The following is a 6,189-nucleotide window of genomic DNA, read 5'->3' as shown; positions in this document are numbered from 1 at the left end:
GTGGCCTTCCTTAAAGCTGTCTGAGCCAGGGACTTGTGTCCTGGAGAGTGCAGCCAACCTACTCTCCAGAAGCAGGGAGCAGAGTGGGGCAAGGTGACATTATAAGACACAAGCAAGTCGTGGGTCCCTGCCCTGTCAGATGTTTCTCCAAGTGCCTTTATCTATGTCACTGAGCCCTCACCAGGGCTGAGACAACTCCCCATGTGGCTGCCACTCAGCGAAAGGGCACTAAGAGGATCCCCACTCAGGCCAGGACTGGGTTCTTTGGTCCTTCGCAGTCACAGGATCTCATTCTCCCAGCTGCAGAGCTGTTCCACACAAGTGAATAATAACATTAGCAGTCAGGGGAGGTAAACTTGATTAATTTGCACTGCAAACCTTGGTCATTCCAGCACCAGCCTCCACGTCATACACACTTAGCCTGAGGAAGTCAGTCACTGGTTTATCAAATGTCTTAAAATTGTCACTCAATGTTAGAAAGGCAAAACCCATCAGAGTCATAGGAACTGGGCTCCTGAAAACTGAAGTAATGCTGCAGCTGTTCCTCCAGCTTTTAGCAAGCAGTTATTAGTTAGAACCCCTACTATGTGATATAATGTGCATTGGGGTGGCAGCGGGAGGCTTTTCTTTGACATCTGGAGTTTCTGCTTGGGTCTTTTCATCCCCCTGTGGGGAAGAACTATCCCTTGGTGCTGAATCAACTGGACTGGACTCACAGCAGCGCCTTTATGATGATGTTTGTTTAAAAGTTAATGTTTTGCACTGAATCCTTAAACCTTGTGTCAGCCAAAACCATGTGCACAGAAACCACAACAACAGCCAGAAAAACAGCAGGAATATCTGCATTTCATCCTGTCACAGCCAGTAAGGTGGATGTTAATGCCTACACGCCAGGGACCAGGGACCTTCCCTTAATTTAGGAAATTCTCTCCCTGCAGGGAGAATGTTTTGTAATTGTCCTTTGGGAGCTTTCTTATAACTTCTGCTAAAGCAGCCTGTACTGGCCCACAGTTAGAGACAAAAACCTGCTCAGAACCAGCTGATCTGCTCCCAGATGACGCCTCTACACTGGTGTGCTCCCCGTGCCACTGGTCCCTGACTGCTCTCAGGGGCAAGCTGGGACCAGATCGTGGTAATTTCACACGTGGATGCCTTTCAGCTGCTGGGGCAGGAGAGGAGGGCAAAGGCTGGAGGACATCAACTGCTGGGGAAACCCCCCGGCTGGTCCCCCCACAGGCAATAACCCCCTCTCTGCAGCAGCCTCCTGCCAGCTGGACCCGTTAACCCAGTCAGGAGACAAATTGTTCTACGTGTCAATTTTCCATTTAAAATGCAAACTAGATTTGACAGAGTAAACTGAATAAAGATTTGGATCGGATAATCCAGTAAAAGCTAATTACTAAAACAAAATGAGACACTGAGACGCAATCTCCCTCCTCCCCCCTCTAACGAGGTCCTTTTGATGAGTTCTCTGCCTCGAGTATTAGCACTTTCTACCAAGAAACACAAGCTATTAACTCCTTTTAACAATTTATGATGTTCAATAAACTGATTAGGAGCCCATGGTACATAATTTAAAACCATTTGGATGTCCTATGGCCATTAAAGAGAAAGCAATGAGTCTGAACAACCCTGCTAATTATAGGTCTTGATGACTCCTGATTAGAAATCCTAATTAGGTGTCTTAACTAAATCTTTTCTTGTTTTTAAATTTATTGTCTTCATCTCATCACCTTGTTTACAGGATGATTTAGGAAAGTTAAAAACAGACCTTCCCTAAACTAAAAATTCAATAGCCAAACAGACTAGGGTTCACAGCATCACCAATAAAAAAAAGCCTTAACACAAGCTCCTAAGTATTTTTAATTTGGTTTTATTCTGAAGTCTAAAAGTAGTTACAGAGTTTGGTGGGATGGCTTTCTTTCTGTCTCCTATTCTTCAATTTATAGCATATTGTTGAAAAGCCCCAAAAAGTGAAACGTCAAAAATATCTTTTCACCCACCCTCTTTTTCATCCAATGTGAAGCTTCCACAGAATAAAAAATAAATGAAAGTAAAAATGTCTTATCTTCAGTCTTGGTTAAAACATCAAATGTTTTCTGATTTCTTCTTTTTTTTTTTCCTTGAACTTTTAATTTCCTTTTGCAGGCTATTTTCCTTGCTGATTCAAAAATCTACCCTTTTTCTAATTAATTTTCATAATCAGTTCCACGATGACAAAATTATTTGAAAACCTATCATCAAAACTGTATTTCTGATGTACAGTTTAGGCATAGCTGTAATCTGAATCTGGCAGCTCAGTTTTCATGTCCACCTTGAACAGATGAGCCTAATGTACCCCTTGGCCAGGAATCCTTTTATGCAATAGCAGAATGATGAGTGTGGGTGATGATGTTCTCCTTGGCATTCAAGATCTGATCTGTCTAGAGGCTTTTCCTAAAATCTCAGCCTATGGAGCACCAAAGTTAAAGCAACAAGAACACCAATGGTTTTCCAATGTCTCTTTTGGATCACCCCTTATTTAACACCTTTTTTTTTTTTTTTTTCATTTCAAACCTGAAATACTTCCCTTCCTTTTTTAATTTTTATTCTTACTGTAAAAACTTTGCTTCTCTGCCAGCTGTCAATTCCTTTAAAAATCCAAGTGTAAGCACAAAATTTTCAGTAACTGCAAAAATTGTTGATTGATCAAGAGTTTTCACAGAGAACAGGTCTATGCTTTTCCATAAGGCTGTCAAGTTTACACTGACAAGGGTTCTGGAAGGTCTTTCCATGAAAATCTGTATCAGCAGATTGCTCACCAGGAATTAAAGAAAATCCAGCTAAGTTGCTTTCTCGTGTTTGCTGTCCTATTGTCCAGTGTTTACCAAATCATTTAAAGTTTCAGTGTTTTTTTAAGGAGCTGAGCAGAGGATGTCTCCTGGGGCACTTGGGTACTGGCTGCCAAGCCCTGTCTTGTCTTAGTTCTTCCAGATCCCCTAAGCAAGAGCACCTCAGCTGTGCTATATCTGGGTTCCTCCACCCCAGAAAGATGGAATAAACCCGGCCCTGGTCCCACACATTGTTTGCACAGGGTGGATGAGGAGCATGCATGGAGGTAGGACTGGGATCCAACTCCCAGCTTTGCTGACAGTGTTGATGTACCCTCACTATTTTTAAAGGAACTGACAGCTGGCAAAGAAGCAAAGTTTTTACAGAAAGAATAAAAATTTAAAAAGGAAGGGAAGTATTTCAGGTTTGAAATGAGGAAAAAAAAAAACAAGTTGGTAAATGAGGGGTGATCCAAAAGAGTCATTTAGGGAGAGAAATAGCCGGGATAAAAAGTTATTTGACACTTACAGAAAAATTTCAGATCCTATGTGCTCAACACCTGACAAATTTTGTGAGGGCACAAAGCATGGGCTAGAAAGGAGATAATCCCTGACATCTTTCTATTGGAAAGAGCTGGACCCTCTTGCACAGGTATAGCACTATTTCCTGCGAGTGTTAACAAAGTCAGTGAGTGTGGAGGTCTCAGTGCCTCTTTTGCCTGCTTTTTGGAGGAATAGCCCAGTTTATTTTGTCTAATCTTCTGTACCCACTTTATCAGTAGCCTATGTAATAATGCCAGGAAGGGTTTCTTGCACTGTCAGATAGCCCCAAACACACTCCTGTTGACCAAACTTTACACCTATCTACAGGAGGGGCAAATATTGTTTGTAGAACCTGTATTTGAAATTAATTAATTAATTTAAGAAATATAACTGAGTGAAAGTTACAAAAATACCTTTCCAAGCAATCCCACTCCTACCTAACCCACTGCCAACTTGCAGCTGCCCCAAGAAAGGTGTCCTGGACGGCCCATCTGGCACTGCCTGCACACCAGGAATGCTGTGAGCAACCCCATCTCCTCTCCAAACCACAATGGTCCTCCTCATGGATCCACATCTCATGGGAAGGGAGCAATACCTTGCACCTGGTGATGACCAGCAGAATGCCCACCCCAAATGCAGCCCAGGAGAAAGCTGGTCAGAGCCAAAGGCCTCTTGTTTGTGTTGGTCTGGCGTGTCAGCCAACAGCATCTTCATCCCTGCCTTGTAAATACCATCACAATATGATTGGGAAGGCAAAATCTTCTTTAAGGGTATGATCTTCCATCCTGTGCAAAGCCATCATGTGAGTTTTAATCTGAAACTTTGCCCTTCAGTTGTGTTTGACATGAATATGTAATACTTACTTAGCACGCAAAAGCATAGGTGTTATCACTATGATCTCTTTTTTGGGTTATCCACATGGGGAATAGGTGACCTTTGACTCTTTTTAATACCCAACAGAAAGAGGCTGCCTTTCTTCCAGTGAGCTGAGCTCTTCATTTGTTATCTGAATCTGGGATTTAGCAGGATTCAAAGCTGATTAGTTTAGAAAGCATATGGGCGATGAGAGACATTTTACGTAATGGGTTTACACATTCCATCTGATAAACAAGTAACTATTCACTCTGAAGAGTTAATATTTTTTCACGCTTACTATTTTTAGAATTTAATTTTTCCACTGTGGGATATTTTTCCACCCAAGATGTTCATGCTGTGGGTCTCTAGCCAGTGGATCTCCCAAGGTAAAGCAGCACCAGTGACATTTCCCTTTCCCTGTTAGAGAGAAACAAAAGAGTTTCATTGAGAACAATGGCCAGTTGCAAATGGCTGAAGTGAAATGTTCCTGCCTTCCCCCCCTTTTTTTTTTTCAGTTTATTAACCACTTTGGCAAAACTGTTATGATTTCCTACTTCTCAGGTCACTCCAAATCTATACTTTCTTAGAGAAAAAAAATCAACCAACAAACAATATGTCTCTTGATTTAGATTCCAGACTTGATTATTGCAATAGAAATAATCCAGTATTGATGGCAAATGGACAAATTCAGTCTTCTTAATCGTGTACAGGATGAAGTCCCTTACAACCAATAAGGCTGTGAGCATATTGCTAAAGCATTCCTATTCCTTAGTGCTAGTCTTGTCCTTTAACAGGTGTGGGTATGATTTTTGTTCTCTGCAAAACACCAGGGTCAAGGTGACGAGAGCAGAATCACTGAGACGTGTGTGGAACAATTGCTCTTTCAGACACATGATTTATGAAGTATCTGACTAATGTGGCCGTGGGAGCCTGACAGGAAGGCAAGGAAGCTGGTTAAGAAGCACTCAGCTCCCCTCTCTAGGCCCACATTTGCATCCCACACGCACAGTAGCATTCATCTCACTTGATGGTAGCTGTTTAAAATTTAGGCATTTCATTTAAGCCAGTAGTCAAAGTTCTTTCTCAATTCGTGGGGATATCAGAAGCTGCAGAAGGTGATTCATTCCTCTTCTATCAGGTATTATCACCAACAGATACCCTATCCCACAGTCATGGGAGATGCCTGGACACAAGATTTCTAAATAGAGACAAAACCCCAAGTGCCCATTTAACCTACATGGGTTAAATGTCTTTGGGTCAGCTGGCCCCAAGACATCTGACCTTCACATTTACGTGCAACTCAGCTCTCCATGGTATATCTGAACAGCATGGTGGGACAGGAGAAGAGCAGGGCTGACCTCACACCAGGAATTCCTTTTCCTCTCACTCAGCTTTCTAACACACCTCGGAGGCCAGCCCCATCTTCTGAGAGATCCAGCCTGGCATCACCGAGGACAATGGCTCTGTGTCCAGGTGGGGGCTGGTGCTGAGTGGTGTCCCTCAGGGCTGTATCCTGGCACCAGGGCTCTTTGATATCTTTACCAATGACACAGACAGTGAGGTTAAGTGCACCCTGAGCAGCTGAGCAGAGCGGCTGACACATCTGAAGGATTGGATGTCACTCAGGGGCACCTGGACAAACTTGGGAAGAGGGCCCATGGGAACCTCATGAAGCCCAACAATTCCAAGCGCAAGGTGCTGTCCCTGGTTCTGGGCGATCCCAGGCGTGAGTACGGACTGGGAGAAGGAGTCATTGCGAGCAGCATGGTCGAGAAGGACCTGGGGGTTCTCATGGATGAAAAGCTGGATATGAGCCAACAGTGCATCCTCACTACCCAGAATGACAGGACTGTCCCAGCCTTTCTACCTGTCACTGGCATAATGGTATTCACTGTTTCTGCCAGGTACTGAAATCACCAACCTACACTCTTTAACTCTGATTAAGGGGGAAATTGTCCTTGCTATAGCTACTATAAAATAG

The sequence above is a fragment of the Empidonax traillii genome, unplaced genomic scaffold (genome assembly GCF_003031625.1).
Source record: "Empidonax traillii isolate 1590-97213 ecotype Southwest subspecies unplaced genomic scaffold, ASM303162v1 scaffold15:size5535645, whole genome shotgun sequence".
NCBI lineage: Eukaryota > Metazoa > Chordata > Aves > Passeriformes > Tyrannidae > Empidonax > Empidonax traillii.
Note: the sequence above shows the minus strand (reverse complement) of the source record.